Here is a 9,754-nt window from a genome sequence, read left to right as displayed (position 1 = left end):
ATAAGTGCTGCTCAATGTTCTATGTAAATGCCTTTTAACTTGACATGACAAAGGTCTGTGTGCACCAGCACAGTGGAGTGATTGACTAAAACTCCTCTACACCCAACACAGGTTTGAGCAGAGGCAAAATAAATCCTCTCACTGTGCAACGGGCCAACAGTAGTCCACCTGGGAGGCCCGAAGAAAGAAGAGGAGCAGCGCAGAAGGTCGCCACGCCAGCAGAAAGGAGGCGGTGACAAGTTGAGGACTCCACAAAAGCAGGGAGTTTCATTCCAGGATACAAAGTTTATATAACATGATGCAAACATACGAATCAGAGACACGAATGAGAAAACTGATTAGAATGTTCCTTACATTTTACATGTTCATTGTATGCAATGATATTAATGATGGCTGTGTTGTTTGTTGTCTATATTTTACAGTGGCACTCCGGACCACTTGTCTGAACACGGAGGCCAGTCCAGTCACTTCCTGAGACTGTAGTTATAAAAAGCGGGATTGTTAAAAGACAAAAAAAAAGGGGTCAGGTAAAGGTGATGAGTGTCTCAGCATGAATAATGGCATAGAGTTGAATTATGTTAAAGGGTCTACCAGCTCATTCACATTTGATTTGTGTGGCGTCATTAAGTGTACAGGAGCTAGTAGTAACTGTTTAAGCAATGATGTATGGGTCTGCAATCACCCCATGATATGCTGTAGGGTAAATTTAGTTGATGCAAAGTCTAAGCCTTTAGAAAGCTTAATCACCATTCTGACTGATCAGACGGTAACTCGGGAACAGTAGCTCAAAAGGAACACAGGTGAAAGGGAGAGTACTTCTGACAACAGATTACTTTAGACTGAAGCCTAAGGAGTTGATAAAGCGTGCCACAGGTTTCAAGGACAGTAACCTCTGGCTTGATTGGGTGGCTCAAATGATCTGAGAGAACAACATGTATCTGACTGTGTTCCTGTGTTCAGGGAGTTAGGCAGGTAAAGGCTATTCCACAACACAACACAGCTGTCTTAGCCGCCAGAGGTAAGAGACATATTTTGGAGAAAAAAGAGGGACCCAGGGTACACATGCATATGACCCTAGGTTAAACTCTCCGACCTGGATAGACTCCATAGGAGTGCCCAGGGAGTTCAGAAAGTAGAAGCTGGTAAATCTGATAGTTGCAGGATGTGAAAGTATATTCAAGCTTTGGGTGACACCTATTAAGAATGTTGATCGCATTAACTGGAATTGCAATCTGCTGAGACTCTCTAACCTAACCAGGGATGCCATGATGGGGTTCGAGAACAATTGGGTCCGAGTTTGCTGATGGAAATCGAATGGCCCTTAACATGAGAAGGGATTCTGCGTCATATTTGAAGAGACATGTGCTGCAATTTTTATCCCTAATAATACTGCCCCAGATGGCTCAGTAACCCGAGCTCTGAGGGCTTGAAAACTTTGTCTAAAACTATGCATGAACACTCAGGTATCGAAAATCTGCTCTAACCTGGATGGCATCTGTGTTTGGACAATGGAAAGGTGTGGCTATGTCAGTGATGATTTTCTTTGACTGTACTTTTGGGAATACTGGTCATCGCTAGTTGCTGTATCATTCCTTGTAAAGATGTGAGAGGATTGTTGGTAAAAGTAATGGCGATGGTTCCTAACCCTGATGCTGGGTTGAGGTGATACAACATGAAGTGTGGTGACATTCCTTGTTGGAATGTCAAAAGAGGAATGTTGGGATTTCAAGATTCTTTTATTGCTGCCATATACTCTGCCTTATGATAAATGCATTAATAACATGTTCTACAGTATTATTTTATCAGTAATATTGTTTTTAGGGTTCATATTGCATTGAATATGTTTGTCATCACATTCATTCTATTCACAGGTTGAGTTCATTCTATACACATTGCATATCTGTGCTTGTTTAGAGTTGATGTTCTATCCAAGAGGGTTTTAAGCTTCACTGGTGAGAGTGTCCAGGTGATACATGTTGAGGAAGATGAGAACATAGCAGGTTAATTGCATGCATGCTTACAATACACAGAAATCTAGTAGCAGGCCTGAGCAGGAAGGCCCAAGTGTCTTCTGCTCTTTTTTGAGACCCTGCGCCAATTCAGTCTACTAGTGATTGAGGAAGGGTCCATTATTAGCCTGATTTAGAGAAAATTAGAGGCCCTGAAGTTTGAAGTTATTACCTTAAAAGGAAGGTGTTATCAAAAAGAAGTTATATGTCTGTTCATAGTTATTAGAGATGTACAAGATGTACCCTTGTCTGTAAACAATGACTAGACATAATGTATTTTTGACCTGTATTGACGTGTAGGTGGGGGCATGATCCTCTATGCTATAAAACCAGAACCCAGTGTATTTTTGTCAGAGCAAATAAGCCATATGCTGATGGTTGTTCTCCGTTGTCAATAAACTCATCGTTTGATTGCACTTTTCTGGGCCTCCGTCGTTTGTTGTCTGGTCTACAGTTGATCGATCTCGCTTCACTTCTCATTAGTGGTTATGATTGACTACTATCAGTAGTTTCTCTTTGCCATTTTTCCCATAAAAAAGGTTTGTTTGACAGCAATGTTGTACTGAACAATACTCAGAACACTGGGAACGCTCTCTTTAACTCTTACTATTTCTCCTTGTCGTGGTGCTCAGGTGGTCTGGTCCTCTGTGGTTCTCAGGAGTGGGGTCTGGCCCGTGTACCTCTCTGGGTGGTTTCATGAGGGATAGCATGCTGTTGTATGGTGGGTGCTGTGGTGGCTGTATGGGGGCTCCACCGAACCGACAAGCTGGAGTCAGAAACATATTTTTTTGTGGTCATTATATCAAGGGACTGTAACCCTAATCCTGTTAACATAAATATACAGTGGGATGCAAAAGTTTGGGTAACCTTGTTAATAGTCATTATTTTCCTGTATAAATCGTTGGTTGTTACAATACAAAAAATGTCAGTTAAATATATCATATAGGAGACACACACAGTGATATTTGAGAAGTGAAATGAAGTTTATTGGATTTACAGAAAGTGTGCAATAATTGTTTAAACAAAATCAAGCAGGTGCATAAATTTGGGCACTGTTGTCATTTTATTGATTCCAAAACCTTTAGAACTAATTATTGGAACTCAAGTTGGCTTGGTAAGCTCAGTGACCCCTGACCTACATACACAGGTGAATCCAATAATGAGAAAGAGTATTTAAGGGGGTCAATTGTAAGTTTCCCTCCTCTTTTAATTTTCTCTGAAGAGTAGCAACATGGGGGTCTCAAAACAACTCTCAAATGACCTGAAGACAAAGATTGTTCACCATCATGGTTTAGGGGAAGGATACAGAAAGCTGTCTGAGAGATTTAAGCTGTCTGTTTCCACAGTTAGGAACATATTGAGAAAATGGAAGACCACAGGCTCAGTTCAAGTTAAGGCTCGAAGTGGCAGACCAAGAAAAATCTCGGATAGAAATGGTGAAAACAGAGTCAACCCACAGACCAGATTTTTTCACTTATTTCAAGCTAAAATATCTTGTATTAAGTAAAAAAATCTGCCAATGGAACAAGTGAAAATTGTCTAGTTTTAAGATTTACCGTCTTGAAACAAGTTCCTATAGCTTACTGAAATGTTGCCCTTTAGCTGATTCTGTCTTATTTGAAGTGTAATGAGATAATTTTGACTAGAAATAAGACAAATACTCTTGGTAAGATTTTGAGTTTTTGCAGTGAGGCGATTGAAAGAGCTCCAAACAACTCTAACATGGCTGACAAGCTCGCACAAGTTTATAAGAAACGCTTGATTGATGCTGGTGAGGATATTTTTAAAAGGGCACGAGAGGCCTTCCAAGCATTTAAAGATGTGGAGAAGAAAGCTGAGAATGAAGCGCTCTCAGAGACGATGGACACGGCTGATGCTGCAAGCAGGTCGGATACCTTCAACAATAGAGGCCTCTCTGGCTGCATTCAAGTGGCAAAGTTTGCTTTTGAGAAACTCAACGGCTGCTCTGCAGATATTTATCCAAAATTAGAAAGAGAAGTTGAAGCCAAGTTTGCCTTCTTTGAATGGTATCAAACCTACTCCAAACCTGACATGTGTACCTTGGAGCCACATTACTTGTGGAGGGATGTTGCACTCTGTTATGAGCACTACACAAACAAAAGAGTAGCAGCCTTTCAGGATACCAGCTTTCAAGGCCTCCTTGATTTGCTGAACCATGGACTTTTCATGTCAAAGGGAAGACGTGCTGAATTTGAGGAACCTGAAAAAACGGTGCCTGATTTAGAGAAAATTCAAGAATTGCTGAAGACTGCATATGACAAAAATAAAAAAGATATCAAACTAGCAGAGAGCTACATCCTCTCCAACATCCTCTTAAGCAACAAGATGCCAGATTCTCCAAAACTCAGCATAGTGAATGAACTCAAAAACATCATTCACACATTCTTGGAAAGAGGAGAAGGAGACCTGAATTTTATCTTTTGGTGCTGATGTTGTTTTGGCCTGAAAATCAGCTTCAGCTGCTGAAAGAAGAGGACGATGAAGAAGTCGGACAAAAGGCCACAGAGGACAGTAAGTCAGCAGACTCAACCTGGGAGGACAAGAACACTGTTGAGAAACAAGACCGAGAACCTGGGGAACCTGCACAGCTTCCTGCTGACCTCAACCCACAACGGTTTGTCACATTCATGGAGCAAGCGTTTGAGAGAGCCGGCTATGCGAAGTACCTTCGAGGGCGTTACTTGTTGCCATTGTTTTTTCTGGGAAAAGGCTCCGGACTAAGCAAATGGATCCACAAATCCAGTAGTGGAGGAGAAGGTGGACTCTGAGCTAAATGATTGACAAAATGAAAAGGAGGAGATGATCAATGATCTATGGTGCAGTGGGGAAGTTTGGGACATTGCAGAAATCAGAGATATCCTTCTTCCGGTCCAGATCGAGCCGCGTTCTTCTGCAGAGTCACAGGAGCATGAAGAACAGGAAGTGTGTGTTTGTGTAGGAGACCAGAAAATAAAGGCAAGAACAGAAGCTCAACCACCTGAACCAAGGACACTTTTCTATCTGGGCTTCACCATTCAGGGTCCTGTTGTCTTTAAAGTGGGAGACCTTAACTCTGACAGTGACCGTCAGTGAACTCTATTTACTTTAGTGAGTAAAATAGTTAAGGCAAATGGACTGATTCTTATATAGCGCTTTTCTACTCTCCCAGAGTACTCAAAGCACTGTATACAACATGCCTCATTCACATAAGCACATCTAACATAAAGTGCTATCTAAACAACATTTACACTCTGAACACATCAGAGGGCAACTTGGGGTTAGTATCTTGCCCAAGGGCATTTGGCGTGCAGACTGGGGAAGCCAAGAATCAAACCACCGACCTTCAGATCAGTAGCTGATGTGCTGTACCACCTGAGCCACAGGCACCCTGTAAACGCTTTGGCAAAGGCAAGGCTGGAGTCATATCTGCAAAATCTTAGACGTTTGCAGGTATAGATAAAGAAGAAATAGCAGGTAATATGAAAATAATAGTAGTATTGTGCTTTTATTTAATCCCACTGAACCAGAGTTATTGTGTTGTTCTGTCTTTGATTATTTCCTGTTCTTGTTTTGATTTTCAGCTCTGATTTGTAATAGAGTGAAATTTCAGGTAGCTTCCAGAAAATATTTTGTTAATTTAGTTTTAATTTTTGTTGTTTAAATGTATTACATACTAATAATAATAATAACAGGGGCACTTTGTCAGGTGGTAGATAAGTATTAGAATGCAAACACTTTCATTCATGTTTTCATCCTTGTCAAAGAGCAAAGCATTTATTTTTGTGTTTTATTGATTTTTTTTTGTTAGCATCTTGTTATTTTTTTTTTTTCAGTTAGCTGAAAAGCTTTTTAACACCTAATTTAAGTTTTTATTTAGCCAGTTATAACATCATGTGAATCTATATTGCCCTACATGTTCTGGTTTAATTAATGCAACATATTTGTCAGTGTACATTCAAAGAAATATATTTTATAAATGTAATAAAAATCTATACACTTGAACTTTGACTGGGATTATCCCCTTCATATGTCTTTGTATAGATTTCAGCAGCAGATGTGCACAAAGTGATTTTAACCACCTTCACCTTCCTGCCACATGAATACATAATAAGCTTTTATATACAGCTATATTTTATTGATATTCCAGAAGTTTCAAGTCACTGGCAGCTGGTAAAATGAGGGGTAAAAGTTTAAAAGAAAAAAATACAGTCCACACCAAATCAGTCCTTGTACATACATAACAGCACTTCATGAATCTGACTTCTGTGACCATCTGCTACTCCAGAATTGCCTGTATTTAAAATAAAAAAGTAAATATTTATCAAGGATGACATTTAGAAATATTAAGATGTGAATAAAGAGGTTTCATTTGCAGTAAAACAAAAGTCAAAGAGTAGCAGGTTGGGCTGGGTTGTCACAACAGTGAAAGCTGACGGTCAGTTCATTGTCTTTACCTTGTTAGGGATGGAAGATTGTGTCATTGTTGTTGGCACGCCAGCTCACTGAGATTTGTCACACCCTGCTCTTCTAGCTGTGAATGAAACTGTGAGCAGAAACGAAACTGAAACGGTTCATCTTTGTTTTTGTTAAGTGTGTGGAAGTGTTTATGGCACAGTGTGTCTCACCTGCTGCAGGAGAGAGTCACTCACTGATGGAAGATTCAGGTTCCTGTCAGAGCTTATTTTCAGTTTCACCACAAATTCTTGATTTTACGTTCTAAATCCCAAAACAAAAGTAAATAATTAAAATGTGTTTTTAATACATTTTAATACAATCAAAAATAGTACATATGTGCAATGGATGCAAGTTAACGAAACAGTTGGGAAAGTTGGAGGATTGGCAAGTAGTTTCTTTGAATTGGGTTTCAAAATTTTCGCTAATGAAAGTCTCTTATAAAATATTTTCCTTAGTGACTTGAATTCATGCTATTATGCTAGCTAACTCAGTTTCACTCCATAGATATTTGTACTGCACAAAATGTGCAGAGGTGGGAAGCAATGAAGTACAAACACTTTGTTACTGTACTTGTGTAGAATTTTCATTTATCTGTACTTTACGTGAGTATTTTTTTCCTGTTATCCAAGAGGCTTCTTCAATTCTTAAACCAAAAGGTGGAAAGTCCCAGGCATTTAAAGTGGGGATTGTCAGTGATTTATTATTAATTAATGTTAATGTTATTTCACTACTAATCTCAAAATAAATTAAAAGAGTGTTTAACAATTTATGGTATTATGTGTGTTATTAAATGATGCCAATATTTCAGTTTGAAATAATTTTATAAGACATGGCACTTCACAAAACTAAAGGCCAGACTTGCAAAACGGTTAGGCTGGGTTTTAAACAACTAACTGTTTCAGATGTACTAAATAATCTGCAAACAAATTTTAAATTAATAGTAAATATAATTTTTCAAATATGTCTATGAAATCAGTACCAAATGTGTGTAAATGTGCAATTAAATACTTTATTGAGTAAACTCGAAAATTAAAAAAAAAGCCCTCCTAAACTAGACAAGAACAATAAGTAAAACCAAACCAAACACTGGTTAGACAGGGGTAAAAACAAAAACAAACAAACAAAAAATTGAATATAAATATATACATCTTATATACAGAGACACAGACAAAGAACAGGGTCAGGTATGAACTTTGTTTCAGATTAAAACTTTATATAAAGATGACAATGTTGAATTAGGGGTATAAGCTAGAATGTTAATTCAATTCAAATCCTGAATGTGTCTATGAATAGGTGTCAACAAGCAATGAGTTGGCGAGCATTTAGCCTGCTGTAAATAACCTGCCTGGTCTTTTACTGCAACATGTGAGAAAGTCATAGTTTTTCAAGCTCTAAAATGAATGAAGACATTACTAAAGGTTTAAATTTCACATGCTGAGTAATTCCTACTTATTGAAAATAACCATTTCTTCACTCTCCTCTCCTGTCTAAAATTTTTTTAACATCTTTCTCCATCTCTAATAATGTGAAATGAGTGACATCTGCACCATGATCACAGGGATGAGAAGGAGAAGAGGACAGGAGTAACTGGCCTGTGGATTTTTTTGTGTGCGATAATTTTCTAATTATTTTCTTGTTGTTGAGGAATTATCTCCATGTCATCACCCAAAGCAACACTAGGTTGCAGCACGTAAAAAAAATTCAACAGTATGCATTAATCTGCCCGTCAGATTTAATTGCACATTAACTGAAGGGGCTGGTTTTGTGCCAAAGGGATTGGCAGCATTTAAACTACTGTAAATGGCTTTTGAAACATACTTGTCATGAATGAAGTCATCAGTCAAGATATTTTAAGTGACCAAGAAGAACTGGATTAACATAATGTATCATGGTAATGAGACATAATAAAAACAGCAACATTTAATCACTATCCAATCACCATTCCTAAAATGAATGATTGTTCATGCTTGCAGTGAGAAATAGAAATGAGGCTTAAATAAGTGTAATAAAGTCCAGCCACTCTGTGATTTCAAACTCACTCCAACATACAAAGACCTGGAGAGGGGCACATTCTCAGGTCATATTAGTTTTGGAGACTAAACTAAACTTAGCATCAGAGAATGGTTTAAAGGTTTTGGGGGATTTTGTGGGAAATCACTTGACTGCTCGATCCCTGGATGTATCAAGCTTTGTAGAAAGTCTTTGTTGCTTTTGCAGCTTTGCTAGTAAAGGTTCAGATGTGCATTCCGACTGAGTCCGTCAAGTTCTGCGTCTTTACTCCCGTGCAGGTGATTCAAACAGCAATCCTTAAACTCAGCAGTGTATTACTCTTTTTGTTGAGAAGCAGGCCGGTCTGGGATAAACAACGGGCTGGATTAGGCACATATGCCCTACTAGTGGTGTGGCGTATTCAACAGAAGAACAGAGACGGAGCTTGGTTTATAGTGGAACTTGTATTCAGCAGTAGTTAGCCATCCATTACATACCACAATACTTTCTCTCTTCCTCTCATTATTCTATCTCTATCAGTCACAGAGCCCCCTACTGGTAAATGAGTATATGTTCATATTCAGTCCCCCTGTAAAGCAACCCTTCACCATCTTAGCAGTGTATGTAAACATAACATCTCTCCTCATTCTCACAGAATTCTACTACCTCAGTATTAACTTTCTTAGCATGGTAACATCAACTATTTGCACATAACATTATCAGTAGTAGATTTTGCAACCAGACAGCATTTTTAATAATGCTTGCTGAACCTATTTCACTTATAACACTTCTGGGTGTTTGAACTACACCTGTGAACTTCTTGTCATAGTGCCTAAACCGTCCTTTATAATGAATACTTGTACAGTTAAGTTTACTGTAGGAACTTAATAACCTTAAGTCACGAAAAACTTCACAAAATAAATCATAGTAAATCAAATTTACCGTTACCGTCCAACAGCCACTCTGTTGCTGCACTTACAGTGGATCAGTGAACTGACAATCTCTCTTCCCCACACAGAAAGGTTTATGTATCCGCACTCTGTCGCTGACCACAAGCTGGGGAGATTTTGCCCCCTTCTTAGCATCAGTGTAGCGCTTACTCCTGTGCTGCTGGTGAGAGACTCTGGCCCTGATTTGGTCATACTGTCCTGTGTCTTTGGGAAATGGAAGGACATTTAGCTTTGTTCTCATTGGCCTCCCTCTGAAAAGCTGAAACGGAGCTGCTCCAGTTGTTGCATGAGCTGTAGCACGGTAACTCTGTAGCATCACTGTTAAGGCGGGCTTCCACGGCTTCTGGGACG

Source organism: Oreochromis aureus, linkage group 3 (genome assembly GCF_013358895.1).
Source record: "Oreochromis aureus strain Israel breed Guangdong linkage group 3, ZZ_aureus, whole genome shotgun sequence".
Taxonomy (NCBI): Eukaryota; Metazoa; Chordata; class Actinopteri; order Cichliformes; family Cichlidae; genus Oreochromis; species Oreochromis aureus.
This window is presented reverse-complemented; position numbering follows the sequence as displayed.